General features: G+C 37.4%; 1 protein-coding gene and 1 long non-coding RNA gene across 3 annotated transcripts in view; one reads left to right on the forward strand and one right to left on the reverse strand.

Annotated features, from left to right (window-relative positions):
- TRMT9B (tRNA methyltransferase 9B (putative)) overlaps positions 1-24,986 on the reverse strand; it is a 114,850-nt gene that overhangs the window by 37,231 nt on the left and 52,633 nt on the right. The window lies entirely within an intron of this gene.
- LOC118167140 overlaps positions 1-24,986 on the forward strand; it is a 43,127-nt gene that overhangs the window by 12,076 nt on the left and 6,065 nt on the right. The window lies entirely within an intron of this gene.

A 24,986-nucleotide genomic window follows, 5' to 3' on the forward strand; every position in this document is an offset into this window, starting at 1 on the left:
CTCTTTTGTAAGAAAGCCTTGTTTGTAAATATTTTCATTTTTCTTTCTCTCAGCTTTTCAAAACTGTAACACCTCTTTATTGGAAGACTCTCTCCCTAGAACTCCAAATTTAAATACAATGAAGAAAATACAACCCTTTGTCTTTTATTCCATCCCACACAAATTCTCAAGGTTAATGCTTAAAGAGCTGTTCCTTTTGGCAACATCAAAGAATTTCAGTTTATTAGCCTTCTCATTCCAGGAACTTCAGAGAAGTGATTTCAGCAAACTAAATCCAATAAGCACATATCAAAAGATATTTGATTTGCCATCTTGATAGAAGTTTTGAAAAATGAATGGAGCCCTCTGTCTAGTTCTATTGTCAGTAACTTTAACTTATTGAAATTTTAAGAGAATACTAGCAGATTTTTTTCCCTAGCAGTTTAAGTACCAACATTTTGTTAATATACAAAAGAATAACTTTATGAATTCTTATTCTATTGCTCAGTGAAAAAATAAAAAATAAAAAATATATCTCTCAGTGATTCGTCTCTGTTTACTCGGTACCTAAAGCTACTTACGGTAGTCTTATTGACAGAGAAGAGATAAAGAGACAGACAGACAGACAGCTCCACAAGGCAATTAGTCCCATTCTAAAAAAGTTGGGATGACTTGCCTTCCAGGATTGCCTAATGCTGTCTGCTAAAAGGCTATTTTACCAGACTGAATTGGAGAACATGTATAACACTCAGCAGCCTGGTCAGGTAAGAGGAATATAGCCCCACCAAAACAATGTGATTTGACTAAAAGAGATGATCAAGGACAAGACAACTGTGTGATACTTCTTTCAAAACCTGGAAGATAGCAAAGAGGAAACGCGGAGTCCAATTTCACTACTACTAATATTCAGTAGTGCTTTCTAGTTGACTAACTTGTTACTGTCTACCAGTCCAAACCTGACTGAAGAAATTTAGTGTAAATAAGTAAGTTAGGTAAAAGCAAGCTATTTGAGAGTGAACATCAATTGCTGGCATGTTCTGTCTTTGGATGATTAAAAGCAGAGATCAAGGTATTTACGTAAGGACCAAATTTAGACTCCAAGTTGACTATATATTACACCTGATGATCTGAACACAAGTCCCAGGTCTCCCTTGCTGGGTAGAGAGATATATATCTGCCTGTTTACAAGCTTTAAAAAGTGTTTTCAGTTCAGATAGTTAAATTTTAAATTTAATGTTCATATGAATTTTTAATGTGCCATGAAAACCTGAGGTTCATAAACCATTTATAGTAATACGTGAAGGCACTCTTTGTTATCTCTGACTGATTCACCCCTCAGATCAACAGAAATCCTTTTAGAACCTTAAGATAAAATAAGATATATGCCTTTGGAAAATATGCCTCCTTAAAGACCTGTAAGAGCTGGCTCTGCTCTTTAAGAAAAACTTATGGCAGTACATACATACCTCTTATGAAGGACCATCTGAATAAGAAGATCTACCAGCCATAACGTCTACACAGAGCAGGTTATTTTTCTAGTCCATAAGAAGGTTGCGGCTGCCTGACCTGAAAAACAGTCTTTGCTGTCATTACTGTTTGTGTAGCAAGCTTACCCTATTCTTTTGTTGGAAAGGAAAATATGTGACCAACAGATTTTTCTGTTTATGAAGAAGAGGTATCTGGGGAAATATCACATTCTTTGGTCATTATTGTTCAAAACAGTTTAATGAGAAAGATGCCACCTATAAAGCTATCTGCAAATGCAAGAGCAATTTCAACATAGACAGCTACATTCATTAAATATAAAGGCATCAGTAAAAAACAAGAAAACAGTGTGTGTATTCTCTCAACTTTCAGCAAGTTCCCACATTTCCTTAGGAGTTCTCAGCAACATTTCTGGAAACAGAAGCAACTTCAGTTGCAGCTGTAGATAAAAATGCCTGGTTTAAGGCTCTGACTGTTCCAGCTTCCCCTCCTTCTCACAGTTTCCGAGTGATAACCTCTTGTTCTACAGCCTCAGGATGCTTTTTTCAGCCCCTGCCTCCTAACACAAATGCACAAAGCTGCATTTTCAGGAATGGTCACTGCTGTTGGGATCCAAGTCATTTGTTTTTGCCTTGCCTGCCTGTTGATATATTTGCAAGTACGTAATAGCTTTGACATCAGTATCTAACCTCTTTGCTTGCCGTCTTGAGTAGAATTTCAATACAGGGGTCTTAACTGACTTACCAAATAGATCCACATTTAGAGGTATACCACATGCAACACTTGAGTTAGCTCACTTAAATCCTCATTTAGGTAACTTTGTTCTGAGTTTCAGAAGGCTGTATAGACAACCACTATACTTTTTTTTACAGCTCCCTGGGCCAGGAAGAGCACTGAAAATCAGCTTTATTGAATCCCCAAATTTCTGATTTTTTTGAAGGGATTAGGCTTTTCCAGGAGTTGCATACAGATAGAGTGCCAAATAGTTCATATTTGAAGAACTAACTCCTGGGGAAAGGTTGAATCTTTTTCTGAAACCACACAACCCATAATTCAAATCCTTCAGTGGCTAGCTGAAGACAATTAATGTGTGCTATCTTCTGAGAATGCCATTCTCATGTGCTTAAATCTCACCATATGTATGAGCTTTGGCAGAGGCTGAACTATTAATGCCATCAGACAGATGAATGCCTGAAAGAGTGGGACTTTCAATGCCGAGCACTGTGACATCTACACCTGTCTCAAGGAAGCAACCCCTCTGTATTCTTAGCCAGTCAATTAAGGGACATTGCCTTCTGTCCTGATTTTACACCACTCTCTGCAAGAAGATTAGTCTAAATTTCATGTCTTGCACAGTTACATAAAATTCTTCTTCCTTAAAGTTGACTAGATCATCTTAGATAAAGATACACCTTTCTATATTTGATATCCAGCAATTCGAGTTCTACAATTTAGTCTCATTTTTGTAATTTCTGTAAAAGTATTTGAAAAGGTTAATAATATTAAAATATTTAAAATAAAATAGGAAGCATTAATTATCTGCCTTATTTTGTGCTAGAAATTATGCATATAATTACAATGGAAAATTATCTAACAGTGTACCTGAGTCATTCTCCACGATGTTATCAAAGTTAGTAACAGCCTTACTAAGTGTCCAGGGAATAAGAAATGCTAATTATATTGTCTGTTTCTGAGTGGTCTGGTAGTACTTCAAAAAGTAAAAAGCTATTGTATGAAGCCTATTTAAATCTAACATAATTGGGTTCCATGAAAAGAAGTTCAGAAAAACCGTAGTGTGGGGTTTGCTATTTAAAGAATCTGGCTGGCTAATGCAAATGAAAAATCTTTTCAAAATCATTTTGATTTTTTTTTCAAGCTTTCCTGATTGATTTGGCATGCAAGAGAGTAATCTAATTCTAACAACTGTGATGAAACTGCTCTGAGCAGAAACTGACATTCCTGATAAATCCTTTTGCTTTATATTTTTTTTTCTTAATTTTCAACAGATTTTAACATAAATATGTAATTAACTGCAGAAGAAATGAAAGCCCTTAGACCTTTTATTGAGACTAACCTGGAACTGATGGACTAATGGGAGTAATACTTTCTTTTTCCTTAAACAGAAGAGAAATTCATATCTTATTTATCATCTGCCATTCAAGCCAATATTTTCCTTGCCTTGTCTCAACCAAAGCAGTTAGAATTCCTAATCTGACTAATTTTCCTTGATAGCCTACATTTTCACAGGAGTGAAGCAGTGAGGAAGATTTTAATTGCAATATTTAATGTTTTGCATACCAGCATTGACCAGGATGGCCTTATTTAGGGACATCCAAAACTTCTTGATAGAAGTATGACAATTACTAACTAAATGCAGCAACCGTTTCTGAAACTGAGGTGAAGGGTCTCAACAGGCTGTACCCCCAAATCCTCTGAAACTCAGTTAGAGAATGATGAGGTAAAGAAAGCTATAAATACAGCAGGTAATGAGGAGCTAGGTCTCAATATCTATATCATACCCCAGGTATGAGCTATACATTCCTGTTTCCTGGCAACTGATGATCTGCTGGAATCTTGCTAGCAATGAAGACTACAATTCAATTCTTTTATGAAAATATGTCATAGCAGGAAAGATGCCAGTTTGGCTGTGGATTATGTCTGAAAGTTCTTCATAGTATTCAAAAGGCTTTTTACAATATTTCATCCTGTTCTCTGTGCACTATTTTGATTTTAAGATATCCTATGGTTCTCTCCCTTTGGAATTTGGCTGGGAGTTACTAACAGGTTATTATCTAAGTTTTTTGTTTGTTTGTTTGTTTTAATAACATACCCTAGAGGTTTAGTGAAAGTCCTGAAGAAAACTTGGCAATGCTCAAGACAAGCAGCAAGGAAAACATATAACAGCTGTGTATTAGAGCCTCAGTGCTCACCTAGTCCCTTACCTGCACTTACTCCAGTCTCTAAAACTGTAAAGAAACCCAGGGGCAATAGGGTCTCCACTGGAGCCAAGCTGAGCTCATTCAAAGACATCTTTGTTTCTCTGTTCTGCACCTCCCAGTATACCTGGCTTTGAGAAGATGTTTGACTAGCATGGAGCCAGCTAGCATCCAGCTGCACCTCACAGCTCAGGCTCTGCTCCAGCTGAAAGCATCTGCTCCACTCCAGATGATCTGTACCTTGAAGCAGAACAGCTGTATTCCTGTGATAATTATCTCAGCTTAAGCACTTGCACAGATACACAGCAAGCCAATCTGCCAATGAATAACAGTCAATTTTACGTATCATGTCATCTCAACTCCCTACTGTCACATGTTTCTGATGTATAGGTTCTTTAAAAAATGGCCTCAGGCTACCTTATGGGATTCAGGTCCCATTTCAGCTTGTGTCTAGACTCACTCATACACAGACAGTAGGCTCTCATGACCTCTCTCAGAAATGTGTATGTCACACAGTACTGTGTTTCCTCCCACTGATCCAAGAAAAGCCTCCCAGTCAAAGGGAGGGAACTCACAGATTGAAATGAAACACTATAGCAGGCTTCAAAACACCTTCATTCAAAAAGTGGGTAGGAGGCATCAGATTCCTTTCCACTGCTTCCCTGAGACATCACTCTATGCTCCTGATAAATGTATTGCAGTCCTACTTTATGGACACAAGGTCACATTTAGAGACAGCAGGAAAACAAATAAAAAGTTTCAGTCATGATCTTGATTCTCTAACTGTTGAATAATAGTCACTGTTCAAGTGAAGCAACCCATGTGCATGAAGATTTTCATGTGTGTGCATTTTGCAGAATCCCAGTTTATTGAGTGAGACGTCACAGTGAATAAGCATCTCCTGCTAAAATCCTTGTTAAGCAGCTGTGTGAGTGGCTGTTCACATGATTAGAGGACAATTCCTCCATGACTTATCTTCACTGTTCTGGAAAATAGAAATTATATTACAAGAAGACAGTAAGAATATTGTGAAAATGAGTCATTAGACTTACTGCTGCAGGTGATATTCACTAAGAAACCTTCTGATTTATTTCTAAAGGGTGCATCATGATTACTGCTGCCTGCTCAGGGGAAAAGGTGATTCTTGTACAATAATTACAAATACAAGAATCTTAAAGTTACTTTTTCCTACATTACTGCAATTCTCCCACATGAGCTTTGAAAATACCCAATATTCTAGTCAGTTATATAAAATTCCCTTTTAGATGGCAATCCTTAAAAGACTTCAAAGGAAGAGGGTGTTTCTGATGTCTATTACAAGCATGAAAAATGTTTTGCCTCAAAGCCCTCCCTTAGCCCTGCTGCTTAATTTCAGGGCTCAGTGCCACTATTATCAACTAAATTACATATTGTATCTACTTTAATAAAACAAATAAACCTTCTGGAATGGAGATATTCAAGCACCTCAGAATTATCTAGGGTCTTTGTTCTCATACTCACATGGTTCCCTTAGGCCCCCAAGTACTGAGAAGAAATGAAACCTAACGTCTCGATTCCTGTGAATTGCTCCTGTGCGTACAGCACCTGAATTTCTACCTACCCCACTGTAAAGCAGAAAGAACTGCACTGAGACCAGTGGGCTAGAGTCAGACCTTCCACTGCTTCTATTCCATCTGTGAGGTTAATTAAGAATTTACCTTCTGAGGGAAAAAGTCTCCATGTCTGATCCACAGGTATTTTGCTTTTGCCATAATACCCAATACAATTTACACAAATGCATGTTCTGAACTGTAGATGAATAAATGTTGCTGAGCTGCTGTCGCTTTAAAAGCCCCTGAATTCCATAACAAAAACTATCAAGAGACACCCAGTGCACAGCAGTTTCTTTGTACTGTAGCTGACAGCAAGTTAATTGTCTTCAGTTCCTTCACTGGCAAAATGATTCAGTTATTTTCATTGATGTACCTAAGAATCTTTGATAATCATCATAAATCCTTGAAATCCTCAAGGCTTCTCTGAAAGATTTTAATTTTCATGTGTGATAATATTGATGATACCTGTAAATACAAAAATCATCAAGTAGAACCCAGAATAATGTTTGATTTTTGTGAACAGCTTAACAAATGAGCCCACTTTCAGCAGATTTCCAAGGAGAAATGTAATGAACAGAATGCTTCCGGATACCGCAAGCGTTGGTGACAAATGCCAATTTAAATTGAGGGATCACTCAGTCCTACCGTAGGTCTTTGGCTGGCATAAAACTAATGGTACTGTGGCCAGATTGGAATTTTGAGATTTTCCTGACACTTGTCAGGTTTATAACATTTCTCTAAAATAGATTAATATACAGAATGTATATTAGAATGTATATTAGAATAATATACATTTTGGTAAAATTCTCTCAGACTGTACAACCCTTACACTGAGATCAACAATATTTCTAAACATGTTTTGAATAACAGCAGTGGAAATTGTATCAAATATAAGTAAGGACTGAAAATTATTTTAGCTTGGAAGGGTCATTATCTGGCAAAAGCAAACTGCATCTGCAATGTAAATCTACAGCACCTGAGGTTCAGAAACTGGCTTTCCTTGGAAGCCATGGACAGCTGAATTTGTCCATAACAATTGGAGAAATAATGGAGATACAAGAGTTGAAAGGAAAGAGCTGAAAAACTGAAAGGGAGAGGTTTAGCTAATATCCTTTCAACATCAGAACATCATGAGTATTTTGTTATAGTATCACAATTCTTGGGCTTCCGTTCAAATGTGAGAGTTGATGATAGCTGCGCTAGCCAAGAGACTGTACCAGAAACCTAGGATTGGATTCTGTCATGCAGAGCACAATTTGTAACACCATTTATCATGTGATTCCCTATTTTCAACTTAAAAGCTCCCCCCACCCAAAAAAAAAAAAAAAAAAAGAAAAAAAGAGACAAGTTCTATTTCAAAACAAAATCCTTTGCAAGTCACCTTTAAGTCCATCATCAACTCTTGTTAGAGATTCACGTAAGCTTAGCTTCTATCTGCACTCCTAAATAAATTCACCTTTAAAACACCCTTAGAAATCTTTTACGACATAGTCTTTAGACACCACAAGGAGTAATCTGATCTCACCTTTGTGTAAATCACAACCTAAATAATTCTGTCTCTACTTTTCTAGGAAGCCCAGTTACTCATGTTTCACAAGTCACATACTTCATGAAGTTCCAACTTTGTTCCAAGAGTTTATCATCAACACTAGTAAAAATCTGACTGTACATCTGATTACAGCTTTGCTTAGTTTGCATTCACAGATGTTGGTTTTTGTGATGCTATTTTTTTAGATTGGAAGAGCATATTACAACCAGATGATATTTTCCTGGCAGTTATGTGCCATATTCATGTTACCTTTCAGTTACCTCAAGTTCTTTAATTACTCTATTATGAGATGTTTTCTCTAATTTTCAAATAATTATTGCAGTTCTTCCCTAGGGCCTCACTACTTCTACCCTGTGTAAACACTGTATGTAATTCTGTTACCAGTTTACAACTGTTTTATGTGTCAGGTAGACTTGTTGACTCTACCTACTTGAAAATGTGCAAAAATGTGTGGCAAAGAAACAAAATAATATATGTGCAGTAGATCAGATGCAACAGGATATTAAGATAATATAACTCAGCAACATGAAGTAGGGGGAAGAAAGGCTGGATGTAAGTGCTCCAGTACGAATACTCTTTAGGAAGAAGCGTTTATGACTAAGACTCGCTAGATAGAATTCAAATCCCTCTTTCCTTTGTGGGAAGTAGCAAATGTCACACACAGAAGTCATATCACCTCTCTACTCCTACTCACTAGTTTACTACTCCAAAACTACTAGTAGTCTTTTTCCACAGCATCAGAATTGAAGCATGCATTGTATTGCTTTTCTACTACATCTTTTTAAGTGTTACTATTTTTCACACTGTCATGGTCTAGAGAAGGTCAGTACTATTTGTACCTACCTATATGACCTTGTGTTTTGTTTCATTAAACGTTTATTTTTCTTGAATAGCTTTCTTGACGGCTGGCAGTCAGACCCCTGCTACTACTTGCTGGCTCGTCCAGCCTGCAGCTCAATAGTTTGTGTGCACAGGCTCAGGACAGAGAGTACACACATACAGGAGACAGTTCACAATAAAATTATTGAGAAGTTAGGTCAGACTGAAGTGGTTGAGTCCAGGGCTCAGTCAGCCATGCCTACGGAGCACCTGCCCACTTGACTATCCCATTTGATCTCATTTTCCCTCCCATTTACTACATTTGTTCCTCTCCAGCCCACCTTGATCACTCACGTCCCATGCATTCAATCTTTGCATGAGGATGTTTCAAACAACCCTGAGGATGTTTCACACATTCCTACAATTGTCATAAAATGTATGTTTCATGTAGTCCATACATTCTCTCCCCCTACATCCCACAGCAAGTCCCATACCCTTTTAGGCAATTGCTCTGTTCACTTTGCATGGCTTTCCTATGAAGAGATTTTCTTCCTAGAAGACCATCTCCTTTGATGGTCTTTAGGTAGTAGCTGTGCAGGATGCTCTGTTTCCACTGATCTGCATACTAGGACTCCTTCAACCATCACTGTTTCTCTCATCCTTCCTGCATTTTCCTGTTCAATGTCATTAGGCTTTAGTCAGAAAACCTGAAAACTCCTATTTGTAGATGATCACTGCCAAAATTATTACTGCATTTTGAGTTTTATGTCATGAAAATACTTTTCCAATTTACTCCCATTTAGTCCAGTGACCTGCAAGGTCACCGATTTTCTGTCAAATTGGCTTAATGATTCTACTCTTTTCTGTTTTGGTTTGGTTTGTTTTTTGGTTTGTTTTTTCCCCTAGAAACTCTATTAGATTTCGCATTGGAAGAACATAGCAATAGCTGGAATTTAAATAAATAAATAAATTGATAAATATATAGATGATTTTCAGTCTTAGGGAATTTTATTTCAGGCTTTTCTACTGCTTTATGAACTTGTCACAGCTGATAATATTTTGATTTACAAGTCACAATGGATCCATTTCTGTCCCACATTTCAGACTGAAAAGACAGTATGAAATAATACGAAATTATAGACTGCCAATGAAATCCAAAACCCTTTTATTTTGAACAAAAATTGTATCAGGGTATACTAATAAAGCTGGGTGAAGTAGCATTGAAGAGATATATTCTGAGAGGTATTTTTAAATATGCAGCTTTGTCACATTGCAGAAAAGCAGGAATAACATGAAAAGCAGGCTGTGGTTTAGATTTTGTTGCCTTAGGCTTTTAGCAAACTTTAAAAAAATGGGGAAAGCTAAAAGTAAGGCTGAAATACAAGGTATTGTTTTTTGCTAAGAGCATCAATATATAAAATGGAAAAAATGGAGTGCAGATAAGCAGGAGGAGGAAGTTAGTCTCTGTTCTCCTGCAATGCTTGCAGGTAATCAAGGAAAGGAATGTTTTTGGACTTACAGTTCCATTACAAAAGATAATTTTTGTTTGTTCCACTACCACCCAAGTTAATGGTCCCTTCCCATCTACCTTTTAAAACCCTTCTCCTGTTTATGTTTATCTTTGTTTTGTTTTGTTTTCTACCACTCTTTTGTCCGAGTATCCTCATGTTCTTTCCTTCTTCTGCCTCCTTCTCCCATATTGCATAGTTCAACAGAGCAGAGCAAGGAGGAACTGAATCTCATCCTTCCCCTTCTCTACATCTCATGAAAGTGGTGAGGCTTTTTACTTCAGAAAACTTCCACATCTCGGATTTGATATATGTACCAGCATATGGAGAAAATATGAGTAGAAACACTGGATTGATACTCTGGAGGGGAGCTGTATTAGTAGGCCACTTGTGAGAAAGGTAACTTGTCAATTCATGGCAATTGTTCTGTGCCTCGGTTTCCCCATCTCTAAAATCTGCTTAAGAGTACTTCCTGTCTACAGTGAACTTTCAGATGAAAAGCACTGTGCTTATAAAAAAGTGATTACTTACATCTTCTGTAGATCTCCCTTCCTCTATTACCACTTTGCATACCATAATCCAGACTGTAATAAGAGGTGATTAAGGAGAAGAAATACATGCACACAGGCAAATAACTTTGTACCTTTTCAGGGCTACCATAAAAACACCTAATTTTCTCATTCATACTTAAAAACATGTAAGAAGATACAGAATTATTCTAGAGACAGATTAAGATGTACATACATCCTACAAAATGTTTTCTATGCAATTTTTAAACCTAGTAAGTAAAAATGTTCAACATCAGAGCTGACCATGTGCTGGCCATTGCAGTCCATGTGCATGTCATTTTAATAGCACCAGTAAGCATTTAGTGTCCCAAAAGCTTTTAGCTACCATGTCCCATCTTGTGAAATTAATGCTACACACACAGTTGAAGACTTGCCTTGAATTTGTCCTTGTAACATTTTGTTGGTCTCCCTCTTATTTTAAGGTCATTGGACATAGTTTTGGCAATCTGTCTTTTGACATATGTACCTGCATACTTAACAGATGGCCTAACCTCAATGAGCCTGCTGGGGCATTAATTTTATGCTGAGTATTTAACAATGCCCTAAGATTTTACTGTTCAGGATTTTATTTTGCCAGCAACAGACAATTCAGCAGCACACTTTGCTTATTCGCAGTAAGATAGAGGGGCAAATCCTTTTAGAAGCCAAGCTTGTGACTACAGAGCATTAGATTTTGCTCTGATCTAGAACGATGGCATTAGTTGCTCAGAGGGCATTACCTTCCAAAATTAACTTATCGTCTCCTGGCAACCGAACTGCTCTCGCTGGAGTGCCAAAGAGCCTTGTGCAGTGACCTGACAGAGTAGGTGATGCTAATTCTCTTTATTTCCATCTTGAATTAAGGCCAGTGGGAATACTGTAACTACTTCCCCAATTATTTTGCTTATACAAGCAATTGTTAAAAGTGTTACACAGATTCAACTGTATTGTAACACAGAGGAAGAGATCTTCCTCCTGTTGCTCTGTATCTAAAGATATGATGCAACATCACTAACTGTGTATAACTGTATGTAACTTAACTGCATTAACCTTGTCAGCACCTGCCATGACACAGGATAAAGCTTGCTGTTTTCTGTCCTACTTGCCTTCAAGCTGACATTCAGCATATGTGCAGGTTCTCTATTCCTCCCCACAGATGCTGGCATCACCCATCTAATCAGAATATCCGATCTACTGGAAAGAAAGCAAATCAGTAGTAGACCTGGAAGACCAGATAAAAGTTGCTGAGTGGCAGGCAGATGCTCCCTTAAGTGAAGGAGGAGAGCAGAGAGAAGCAGCTTCCCTGCTGATTCTTCTGAGGGTCATCTTAAAACATTGCTGGATTTTTGGTTGGTCATTTTGGATAATCCCCCTCTACCCCCCTGCACAGTGTTCTTCTAACTATTAACATCTGTGGTATTAAATATACAAAGGATATCAAAGCTTTTCTGCTGCTGTACAACATCTTAGAGGAACAAAACAAACTGATAAATATGTCAGTAGTGTTTAGTTATACAATTTCATTTCATTGCCAAGAATTAGACTAGAGCTTTTTAATAATCTCAGTCCTGCACCCTGAATATTTTTCTTACATTGGTAAAAAGAGGGGAATTGCCAAAGTTTTTCTACAACAAAAAAAAATAAATATATATACACACACACACACACAATACAACAAAACCTAAGAAGCTAATATATCCTGGACAAAAGCCAGAATTACCGGAACTGAGCAAGTCGTTGCATAATTTTCTGAGAACAGCTCTGTAGAGATCATACCCTGAGGCTATGCCAGATATCACAGCAGCTAGAGATAAGGTGCTACGGATCAGAATAAAATTCGCAGTATCAATATTAAACTTTTCTCTGTTTATCTCTCATATATAAAAATAGCAGCAGCTTCCAGGGCTGCCTTAATAGCTCTGTCAAAGTACTGTTCTCACTTTCCAACAATGCTATTAATATGGAAAACATTGAATTCTATTGCTAAGTAACTGGATGTACATCTGATGAAAACATAACGCCTCTGTGCTACAGAAGATAAACATCAGAATATATATTAGAGAGTGGTAGAAATAAATCTATGATTTAACAAATATTTTCCATAAAGGAAAATCTACTAAAAGGCCCAGTTATTTGTATAACTAGCCTTTATGAGTTCATTATCAAAACCCAATCTCTATTGCCAAGCTTCCTTTGCTTTTGCAGTGAACAAGTGAACTGAAAAAACACATGGAAATCCTAAGGATCTTTGAAAGTCCAGTTCATTTTCAGGGGCCTATATACTGACTACAAACTTCCACATATCTGAAAATATTAGTTTGCAATGTCAGTAGGAAATTATAGCTAACCTTGAATTCCCCAGGAATCCAACATGGAGTATTGAAGACTACTTCAAGGATCAGCTTCTACTATTATATTTACGTAAGCCCTGTCATCATTAAGAACAACCAAGAACATTTGTAAGGCACAAACATTTACTCAATTGGCATGGCCCAAATTACAATTTGGGGATTTCTTTCACAGTGCATGAAGGTGTTATCCAAGTCCGTGTTAGGCTGCACACCTGCACAAGTAGTGCCAGAAACCTGCACAGGCTGGGCGATCAGCAGGAACTGGAGGAAGCGGTCAGTTTTTAGGGTAGCACGAAATGCCAAAATGGCCATTCCCCATACCCTCTGAGGGAAGGGCAACAGCTCACCAACCAGACTGTGCTGAGCTACAATAGCCTGTAAAAAAGTTTACTGAAATAGCCGCTGCTGAGTACAAGACAGGAACAATTTAAAATGTGACATCTTCTTTGGTGTGTTGTTCGCATGACTGTGCTGTTGTCAAATACTGCACTGCTAGCTGAGGCTGCCTCCCTGCAATGGGACCCCAGACAGCATGGCTGTGTAACATTACTGCCATGCAGTATGGGAGATGCCGTCAAACACCTGACCAGACAGGCATGGCCAGAATATGTCCATATCACAGAGAGACTACAAGCTTGTTATGTGTCAGGTGCCCCAAATTCATGTGTATTTGCAAAACTGTCACTCACAGAACACAGATTAATCACTTGAGCAGCAAATCCTTGGGAAGCTACAATAAGCCATTTAAAAGACAAGATGTTCTAAATTTTTATTAGTAGTTAAAAGTGAATTTGGAGAGATGAACACTACAACCTTCCATTACCTGCAGTTGTCAAGGTAACAGCTGCTTTACGATTAATGCCCACAACAGTTTTAGTCTTTCATCACAAACACTACAAATGCTACATGTGTTAGCTGGCTACTTGCCAGTCCTTTCTTTCTTGGTGCTCTTCCCACAACAGTTATTCTATTAGCTTTTTGAGAACAGCATAGTACTGGCCCCAAATCAGAAGGGAGTTTTTTAATTGCATGTTTATACATTTTTTACTTATTTATTCTTGAGCAGACATGGAATAATTGTCAATTCAATTCACATCTCAATTTCCTCATCCAGAATGGTTCATTTCTCTTCACAGATAAATATATCACCTCTCAAATTCAAAATTCAATTCTGTGAAAATACATTGATTCTCTCTATCTTGAGAAAATGTAATGAACTTTTTCTGTATTCCTACAACATCTGGTGTTTTGTTTGTTTGTTTTCTTCTTATTTTATACCCCTAAAAGAGAGCATTATATCTTTACCTAAAGTAGGATAGATTTTCCCCAAGAAAGGATTCCTGGCACTGAGAACTTAAGACTCGCTGCTAGGATTTTCCAAGCATTCTACAGGGCATGGCCCTGAAGACAGAACAGAGATTTAGAGGAAATTGCCTTGGAAACAATGAACTCATTTCTGTATAAATATTAAAAGGACACCTCTGGAGCACAGTCTTTGGTGTGCGTAATAGAAAATCATTCACTAGACATATTGGCAGTTGGTGGAAACTCTGCTGACAAAAAAAGGCAGTTTCTAGGGACTTTGGTGCATTTGTTGTAGGGATTTGAAAAATATACTATTTTTCTTTTTTTTTTTTTTTTTTTATTTCTCTCCTGTAAAGGACTCTATTAGTCTTGAACAGCACTGTCATTTCGTGCCATAAAAATTGTCAGTGTTAACCAATGATGCAATTCGGTGTTCCTGTGACCTTGATTCTTGCTACACTGCCTCAAAAGAATTCACTAGACTTGATCTATAGACACTATCATCCGATATCAATCTTCAAGTAATGGAGCACCATCATTTTTTTTTCTAAGTTTGCAGGCAGGAGAAAGACATTAACTTCTTTAAGCCAAAATAAGAAGTGCTAAAGGAATGTATTTAACAAAAACATTCCAATCATGGGAAACATCAGACTTGGCACAGAAGGCATTTTTTCCTCTTCCAGGCAAGTATCACGCATTAATTGTTCCCTTCAACACCCAGCTGAGAAAAGTATGTGTTCAGGAGATCCTGGCATTTAGTCTCCTCATTCCACACTTGGACCATTCTGTGTAAGCTGAAATATTGCATTCACCTGGCAGTTACTGTTTCAGAGTCAAAAAGTCAAGGAGTAATGACTGGTATCCACTGAATGCTCCACTGGAAATATCTCATGTAACCCCCCTAAATGATCTTAGCAAAAGCTGGGATGTCACGGGTATCCTTCAGGCACAAAGCATTGCTCTTAAAGCAATTGCTCTTAAATTCTTCTTTTTTCCTTTTCCTCGTGAATTAAAAGAAAAGCTGAACCTGCAAGAATACATTATTTTTAAATCTAATTGCTCAGATGAGCTCTAGTATTTTGGACAGAGCTCATTTCTCTTTCCTGCTACACCGCCTGTGTAACTGTCATGTTGACATAAATTTATGTAAGAGATGGCAACAATTACAATGTCCCTAATATGCATAAAATTAATTAGCTCTTTCATCATTAATCATATTGATGTGATGTCTCAAACAACACCTTGAAAGGACTATGCTTATCTCTCAGGATTTAAAACCAGTTTGTAAACAATAGTAAGTAAATCTTGGTGACATACTGACAACATTCTGAAAAGCATGCCAAAGTATTATGAATTAAATTTGAGCATATGACATCAATACTTCTAATGGTTAGAACTACTTGAAATAAGATAATTAATAATCCCCTCTTTCACTTTTCTTAAAATTTGATGTTAAAGAACAAGTTTGTGGAAGATGGGAAGGTTGTTGGTGGATTTGCAGATTTTTATGTAAGATAATCTTTTAGCCTGAGTTAACAAACAGCATTATATAGCCCCACTGGAGTAACTTAAACAATACTAAGAGTATTTTAACGTAGACAAGACATTAAAAAGGGACGATCAACAGCTTGTGACAAGTAAAGATGCAGCATGACATATAAATATATATATATGAATTTGATTAACTGTTATTTAAAAACAATCTTTTTACCATTATTGCTTACATATTATAATTAGTCTCTAATTAATATATAGCTGCTTCCTTTTTCTGATCTTTATGAGTGCTGTGCTGCCCATCTCAAATTGAATTTTCTGCTGCAGTGCCGATGATCTTAGAGATTTCCTGTGACTAAAGAACAAGAAACAAAGCACACAGGATCAGACCCTAGCAGCACTGCATTTGGCTGCTCACATCAATGGAAGGACAACATTTTGCCTTTGTCTTAATAATAGTTTCTAAAACACTAGATGTGGCCTTAAAGAGCAGAGGGTAGATGACAACAACCCTGACTCTACCTGCTATCAAAATTTCTTGGATCAGTTGATTCAATCCTTAGCTGAAAGCTCAATGCCGGACAATGCCTGTAGTAAACCAGCAGGGAACTCATGGGGGACCTTACACAACTTTTGTAGGTCAGTCCTGATGAGCAATCTGGCAATTGCACAAATATTTTATTCCCTTCCACTTTACTCTGGACACAAAAGAAGAAAGTATGTGATACAGAAGATGCTAAAAAAGTAGAAGCAATATAATTGTTCATTTTCCTGCTACATGTATCACCCTGGCCACCCTGAGCTTAGAATTCTTCATAGAAGAATTGTGATTATGTACTTTATAGTGATGATTTTTTAATTATTATTATTTTTTTAAAGAGCCACATTACATTTCTAAATTGGAAGAGGAGGTAGTAAGAAAAAATAATTCTTACAGAAGTTTGCTTTCTGCTTTTAATAATAACTGCCAGGCAGATTATTACCGTTCTCAACACCAGAAGAAATTTTAACCCCATGACAGTGACAGAATGCTGAAAAATCTCAAGATCACTGTGACTCCATATATCAATAATTATTTCATTCTGAAATGTGAATGCCCTAAAGGATTATGTGTTTGGAGTTTGCAGGTCACTGGTGATGAAAAGGATAAACAGAAGTGACATTAGACACACACACTCTTCTACTAAGTTGCTAACAAATATATTATCAGGAGAATCCAGACTGTAATTTGATGTTATTCAAATCTTTGCCCACCAAAGCAAAATGCATTTTATAAGCTTAATATAATCTTGCTACTTTTTTCTAACTTCATATTAATAATAGTCTTCTATACTGAACATTAACTGACATCAATGACATTTTAAAATGTCCATGCTGATACTCCTAACAGCCTTGTAGGCTATTGTTCCCTAATAAATCAGATTGCCATAGAAGCCAAAGGGCCTAATTAAGATCAAGAGCCGTTTTGTGCTAGGCACGGACCAAACACATCCTCTTCTGAAGAATGTATAAGCTAAAATATGAGAGATGCTTGATGAGTGTTGATGACAGGAAGGTATAACTTGATGTTTACAAATTATTACTGGTACATTAAACAACTGCAAAATATTAACATCTGCTCCTCTAGAGTCCACCATTCATTAAAACAGAAACATTTGAAAACAGTTTTCTTTTTTTTTTTTTTTCTTTTTCTTTTTGTCCTATGCAATATTGGTTCATTTGGTATTCTTCAATTTGAGCAAAAAAAGATTAACTGCTCAATCATATTTTTGGTTTGGCACAATGCTATTCTGTCTTTCTGTCTAATGCATGACAGCAGAAAAATCAGTTCATTAAAAATATTTTCATCAAAATATAAAGAGCACACTTTGAAGATATTTATATATGTAACAATGAAATGAACCCAAAGTGACTGTTTTTTGACATTAGCAAAAAGTAAAACATTTGAGTATTTGGCTGAATTAGAACCTTAATATTACACAAATATAAATTAACACATTAATACACAAATGCCAGCTGGATCCATATTCCTTTTTCCTTCTACCAATGCAAATGTAAGGTCCCCTCACATTGCCCAAATATCTATACCAGAACAGTTCTGCGACTGATATGACAAATCAGATCATTGAACTATCCAGGATATATGGTGTTTTTTCATTATTATTATTATTATTTGTAAGGTTATTTTTCACTTTGGTTAGCTTACTTCTTGTCTGTAAAAGGAATGTTACAATCAATTGCATTCCTCAACAGATCTATGAATCTATAGTATTTTCTGTAAACCAAATGCAGTTTATAACTGCTGCCGGTGGCTGCAGAACTACAAATTGATTTCCACAATAGATTTCTAGTTCTTCTATTATGCAAACACCACTTTCTGTTTTTTAGGTGCTCAGAAGATGAAATGCAGTTTTTATTATTGGTTGATGAATAAGTAATTCTCTGAGGAGTGTAGTGTCATTTCTAAATTATTTTTCAAGATGTTTTTCCTTATTGGAGTAAGACAGAAACTTGCACTTATCCCTGATTAGCAAACCTGCAATGTTTTGATTTAAAAATAATAAGATTTAAAATATTTTATAAACTTAAAATAATTAATATGCTGTTTGTTATGTATGACAGCTATGATTATGTGGTAATTATTGCAATAACAATATTTTATACTTTACAAGTTTATATTAATTAATAACATAATATGTGATGATCTCACTACATTATTAATTTTCTGTGTAAATATAAGGCTCCTTTATCTGGGCTGGTGGTCGTGTGGTGGTGCCTCTGCAGGGCTCTGGAGGATGCTCTGGTGTCTGGACTGTCAAGCCTCTTACGGCAGGCTCCAGCTCCAGCCTCGTACAGGCCAAAGCCATGGCGTAGCGCTTCTGAGGCCTAATAGCCAGCACACACTGGAAGGATCATTATCATTCTCCAGCTGAGGAATAACCACTACTGGGCCATTAATATCCAAATGCAGATGGCCACTCGCATGGTCCTGAGTGATGAGCTCTCAGTAGATCTTGTGCAGCAGCACACTCACTTTAACATATCTGCCCTGTCCCAGAAGTGGGTCAGGTTGATGTCTTGAAAACTTTTTATACCACTCACCTGAATCCATGGCAGAAACAGCTTTGTGTCAGTAAATGCAGTGCCAGGATCATCACTGTGGAGCCGTGTGAAGCAGGATACTATCTGTTTACATCTTATCTGGGGTCTTAAACATCAGAGCCTTCATATGCCTAAATACACCAAGATCACCAAGAAGACCCATTCCCAATCCAGTTTTCCCTGGAAGGGGGCTTCAGTTACCACAGCCACACAACGTAATGCTCCATTATTTTCCATGGCATCAATGACCACTGTAAATACAGTAAAAGGGCCATCTTCCTGGGGCTTGGAATCCTATAGGCTTGCCTACAGCCCAACACCCAACATGAAGCATGGCCTCAGCTATTGCAGCTCTGAGGATGGACGGTGACGTGCAACACCACACGTATGTGCTTTTTCAGAGTTAAATTACAGTCTGGCATTGCAGCTCTGAGTGCTATCTAGGTCTGCTTCTCCTTCACTGCACAACTGTGGGATAGGTCTACACCAGTAAATTAAAAGTACCCTTGATTGTTTCCTGACACTATGGCCAACTGGCACTGAATGACCCTCTGTTGCTAATGTCTCATCCTTTCCAAAAATGTAGAAAAAGGGGCAAAGGGAAAAAAAAAAAAAAAAAAAGAAAAAGGCAGTTTGGAAAGAGAAAGTGAGGAGAGCAGTCAATACACTGTAAGTTATCGCTGCTATTTAGAGGGATCTTGACAGGCTGAAGAAATGTCCTGGCAGGACCTCGTGGAGCTGAACAATGAAAAATGGGAAGTTCCTCACCTGGAGAGGAATATCTCATGTCGTAGTACAGCCTGGGGGTCAGTTGGCTAGAAAGCAGCTCTGCAGTAAAAGACTTGGGATCCTGGTGGACAAGAAGTTGAATCAAAATGAGCAGTGTGCCCTTCCAGCAATAAGCGGTAATAAAATAACTATGCCTTAATAGTGTAGCCAACAAGTGAGGGAACTAATTATCCTCTGCTATTTGTCACTTGTGAGATAGCGCCTGATGTAATGCACCCAAGTGGGGATCCCTGGCAATGCTGGCAGTGGGACTAGCAAAAATAGGTACAGGCCAGAGTGCCTGACGTACAGGGAGAGGCAGTGAAAGCAGTGCTTGTTTAGCTTCAAGAAGGCTAAGGATCATATTGCTGTCCTCAACTACCTAGTGGGTGTTTTAGTGAAGACAGACAGACTTTTCTCAGAGATGCACAGTGAAACAACAAAAGGCAGTAGCCATATCTCTCAGTAAGGAAAATATCGGTTAGACACAGGGAGAAAATAATTCATGCTGACTGTTTTAATTGGCGATAAATTAAATTAAATTCCCGATGTCAAGTCTGCTTTGCCCATGAGAGCAGTTGATAAGTGATTTCCCTGTCTCTATTTGACCCAACAAGTTTTCTTGTCCCTGTTCTTTCTATTTTCTCAGCCCACCCTGCTCGGGGTAGGGGAGAGCAGTGTGGAGCTACGTGGGTGCTTGGCTGCAAGCTGGGACCAACCCATCACACCCACTTATGCCATGAGTGGCGAGTTCCAGGTTACTGGGTTTCTGGCAAGACCATTGCACCATGCTGAGTCCAAGTTTATTGCCTACTCAGAATTTTTGCAGAATGTAACAGAAAAACTTGGAAACAATGAGAGTGTCTTGGACACATATCAGGTAACAGGGAATAACCAAGATGAGACAGATTTCCCTGAAACAAGACAGGACTCAGTATAATTTTGCTAATCATCACAGCAAAGTACAGTGAACTTATAAGTTATGATGGGCTTTGGTGTAACTTTACTAACCCCATACTTGGCATCACCTGAGGCAAGAACTACCTAAATGGTTGGTCACAACTGTGAGACCTTAGTGTTTCTACAAAACCACAGAGGAATTGCTGAACTAAAATAAATCAATTTAACAAATTACCGACCTAACGCTATTAATAAAATAGAGAAAAATACTGCAATAACAGTGCAGTTAAGACAGCTGTAGAATGAGGGCAAAGGGGCGGTTTTATGGAATCAGCCCTGCAGGGAACCAGCTGCAGGACGAGGACATGCTGACCAAAGGAAACAGTGACCAGTTGTCTTTAAATTGAATTGACTCAACAGAAATAGTGAATAATCCCTCTGAGAATGCAAAGAACAGAATGTCATAGGCCACAACACCTAGGGGGGATAAATGACAACTTAAAGACTACCATGGTGGGATGAGCAAAAGAGGATCTGAAGATCCCAGAATCTAAAAATCAACTGTTACAGAGAGGAACAGCCACCCAGGCCCCTCGGCATACCAGTTAGGCCATCCCTGGGAACCTTGTGCCAGGAGTGTGGGCTCTAAGGGCCGAGAGGGTTACTGAGGACATTAGTGGATTGAGACAACTCGGGGATTTGCTGCCATAACCACAACACTATGCTGTTAATGGATCCATTACTAATGCTGCTGATGTTTGCTATAGCTATCCACTGCCATTATCATAGTCATTTCATAAATTGCTATAGTTATTCAATGTCATTATCATTGTTTTCTCACAGTTATCTCATTTGTTCCCTCTTAAGTATCACATAGTTAAATACTGCTAAGACATAATTGCATTTGCTCCTGCCATGCTTGAGTTACCATCCTTATACATTGCAGTCTACAAAAGCTGTTAAAAATCATGCATATGGAATACAGACACAGTCTCTTTCCTCTCTGGATATCACTGATGCATGCTCCTGTTCTTCCCCACTAACAAGGAAGAACCAATACATAAACGAATGTGGGTACTGATGCAAGTAAAGATGTTCTCAGCTATGCTGTGTGGACAGCTGAGGCAGGTAGGTGCTCTACGTGAAAGCATTTATAATGCAGATCAGGAGCACCACACATATATGGGCCCTGGAAGGCATATTAAGGACTAAATATACTTGAAAGAATATCAGGTGGGTGCTTTCATGAAAAAAATAAAGATGTTCTTGTGACTAAAACATTTGGACAGTCAAGGAACTTGGCCTTAAAAGGACAGACAAGGCTGTAGCCCTACAGAAGTGGATAGCTGCACACCTCATTTAGCATAAAGAAATTCCATTCCAGTAAGTCTACATCAGATAGTCAGGAGAACCATTTTTCTAAACAGAAGATGTATTTTCATGCAGTTACTATTTCATGAAAGCCAGTCTTCCTTTGTTTTCATGAATCTGCTTGTCCAACATTCCTATTTTAGTATCAGTTAATTTCCATTTATTATACAGCCAGTTATCCCACACAGCTGTTTTTCACCACACTCTGTGCAGTATGAGCCAACACTGATAGAAAGGCAGCACGTGTGTGGATGAAGGAGCAATGAAATACTTCTGACATCTGCTAACGCAAATAGAAAATGGAGCAGTTTATGTAGGCAGCTTATTGAAGCTGATTTTTCTAAGAACATTTGTTTTGGATCCAACCGTGGCTAAGAGTAACTAGAAGTTACTGCCACCCAATGGTTCTGCTGTAATCCACATGTGGCAAAGTATTGAATTCTGATGAGTTATTTCCAAAGTACAGGGAAAAAAGGGAAAATTTTGAGTGGGATTCTAGCTCCAGGATCTACCATTCTTTAGGATCATTTCACTGAATTGTACATAAGCCTTAAATAACTTCTTATTATGTCATTTTGTCTGTTAAATACATTTTTCTGTGAAAATTCCCAGTACTTCTATTTGTGCTGTGTTAATGGAAAACCTAAGTACTGATAGAAAATCTATTCATTTCTGGGAAAGTCTTATTACATTGATAGCACTGACAATTCCCAATAGCTCAGGGTTTTCATTGCCTTTCTAGTTCATGTTGCCTTACTATTTCATAAATATGGAATGGCTGTTTGTTTCTACTACTGATTAAATAAAGTTATATAGGTCTCAGGAAGATGGAGAGAGAACATAAAGCTAATCAGGAAAATTTCTTTGGAAAATATTATTCCAAGTTGTTCCATTTAAAGCTAATTGTGTTATTTCAAATAAATTCTCCTTCAGAAACTAAAGAATTATTTGTATTTTCATTCTGGGTTAAATTTTAAAACTTCCCAGTTTTAAACTTCCCAGTTGTAAAACTTTTTTAAAACAAACAAACAAACAAAACACAGAATTCTTGACCAGTGAGGTACTACAGCATACCAGTTATAGAAAGTAGGAACTGAGAATGAGCTTAAATAGGAAGAAGATTGTTCTCTTCTTTTTCATTTGAATGCCTTCAATGGCCAGTAAGTCATAGTTTAGAGATCATTTTCAAAGATACAACCATGGTATAAGACTGGTGGGTAGTCCAGGCAATAGAACCCAGGCAATAACCTGGATTCAAATAGTACAAGTTCAGTCACCTTTCTGTCACAGGTTTTCTTGTGTGACCATGTGAAAGTTATTGACATTTCTCAGTTCTAAGTACCAAAAGTGTAACATACAACACAAGGAGGGATGGGATGAAGGAAATACACTAATGACAGTGAGAAACTGGGGAAAAATCCATACAGAAATTGATGGCTGTGTGGCACATACTTACTACAAATATCTTTAAGAAGCTCATTTTTCTGATGAAATTTACGCTTTCAGCACAATAGAAATGTGCTACCTTAAATATTACTAAGCCTTAATATATAGAAGAACATACTGATTATCTGCATACAGACTGTAATACCCTACGTATCCTATACAAGTCTGAATGACTGACATACAAACTAAGCTTGTGACCCTTAAACATGATAAAACATAAATAGCCCATGAAGTGATAAAATTAGTCTCTACCTACTAACTTATAGAGCTGTTTTTCTGCCCAAATTCACATTTGAGAACTAACACGAACTGAGCTGTGCAGCTTGTTTAACATTTAAACTGGACAAATTCAGCCCTGTTTACTCCTTCTGTTGATTCAATGGTTATTTATGGACTCATTGAGCTCTGAAAAGGTGTGGACTGATTATGTACCTAAGGGAAAAATGCACCCTCAGGTCTCAGACGCTGGATGTCTGGGTTCTGTTGTAAAGACACCAGAAATATACAGACATACACACACACATATATATCTAATTTGATCTTGAATAAAATTATTTTAATGATATAGCAGTATGAAAGATGGCTTCTGTCATTGAATGTGGATGACAACAAAAATATAAAGATCATTTGAAAAGATGGTCTCTGGGTAAGTATTTCTGTTTTTTTTTTGTTTTTTTTTTTTTAAGCCTGAGGAAACTGATCTATCCCGCAGCTTGTCAGAATACCACTGAATACTGATACGAGTATTTCTGTTCATTTAAACAGCATAAATGAATAAACATGTGAAGGGAATGAGCTGAGCTGAAGAAAAATGATACATTATTCATGCAGCTAACAACACGCCTAGTATAAGTTGAAACCTAAAGTGCAAATCTAGGACACTGAGAAGATTTTCAGTCATGCTGAGTTATATTTAAATTTAATCTATGCCAGAAGTTATGAGGTTATTTCATGTTTTGACATCACCACAGAAGCATTTTGCACTGTAAAACTTCCTCTCACTGGCTGCGCTTTGAGAAACAGCCTTCTCCCATAAATTATGAATGTAGCAGTTCTTGCAAATGAATAGAATGAAAAAAAAATGCTAGGCTGGCTTAACTTGAGGTGTTACGAAGTGAAGTGTATAGAGCTGGTGACTAGTTTAATTCCATCTGACATGCTTCTGAAGAAAAGTATTTAAATCAAAACAAAACTGAAATATGAGCAAGTTCTCCAAAAGTGAAAAAAAAAAAAAAAAAAAAAAAAAACCAAGGTTGTATTTGCAGTTCTATTTTCTTTAATGAAACATTTGTATAACACTGTTACTGATATGCTCTGTTAACTCAAAACTGTGTAGGGAAGACAATTTTTAGAAAAAGATACCTGGGTTTTTGTCATCCATGTTGGTACTAATCTCTCAGCAATAATTATTTTCAAAATATGAAAAATCATGCTGAATTCCTACACTGGGCCACTGCAAAAACTAATTGCCAGCTAAAAATCTTTTCTGTTTCACAGAGTCAGGCCTCTATAACAATGTCTTTCCCAAAGATACCTAAAAGCTTCACCCACAAACTTCACTTGGTTTTAATTACCCACAGAACACATGGCTGGAAAAAAAAAAAAATAATAATAAAAAAGATGAAAACAGATACAGCTACTGACTTGAAAGAAGAATTTCATTTAGTGGGAGAATCTGGATCTACAAATCAGGGCAAGTAATTTCACCTCTAATTTTGCGTCTTTCTATCCCTGCTGGATTTTCTTAACTGGACCATACAAGAGCTCTGGACCATACTAAGCTCTCACATGAACTATCATTACCTCTGTAAGAAAGGGAGAATATGTGTTTGC

Source organism: Oxyura jamaicensis, chromosome 4 (genome assembly GCF_011077185.1).
Source record: "Oxyura jamaicensis isolate SHBP4307 breed ruddy duck chromosome 4, BPBGC_Ojam_1.0, whole genome shotgun sequence".
NCBI lineage: Eukaryota > Metazoa > Chordata > Aves > Anseriformes > Anatidae > Oxyura > Oxyura jamaicensis.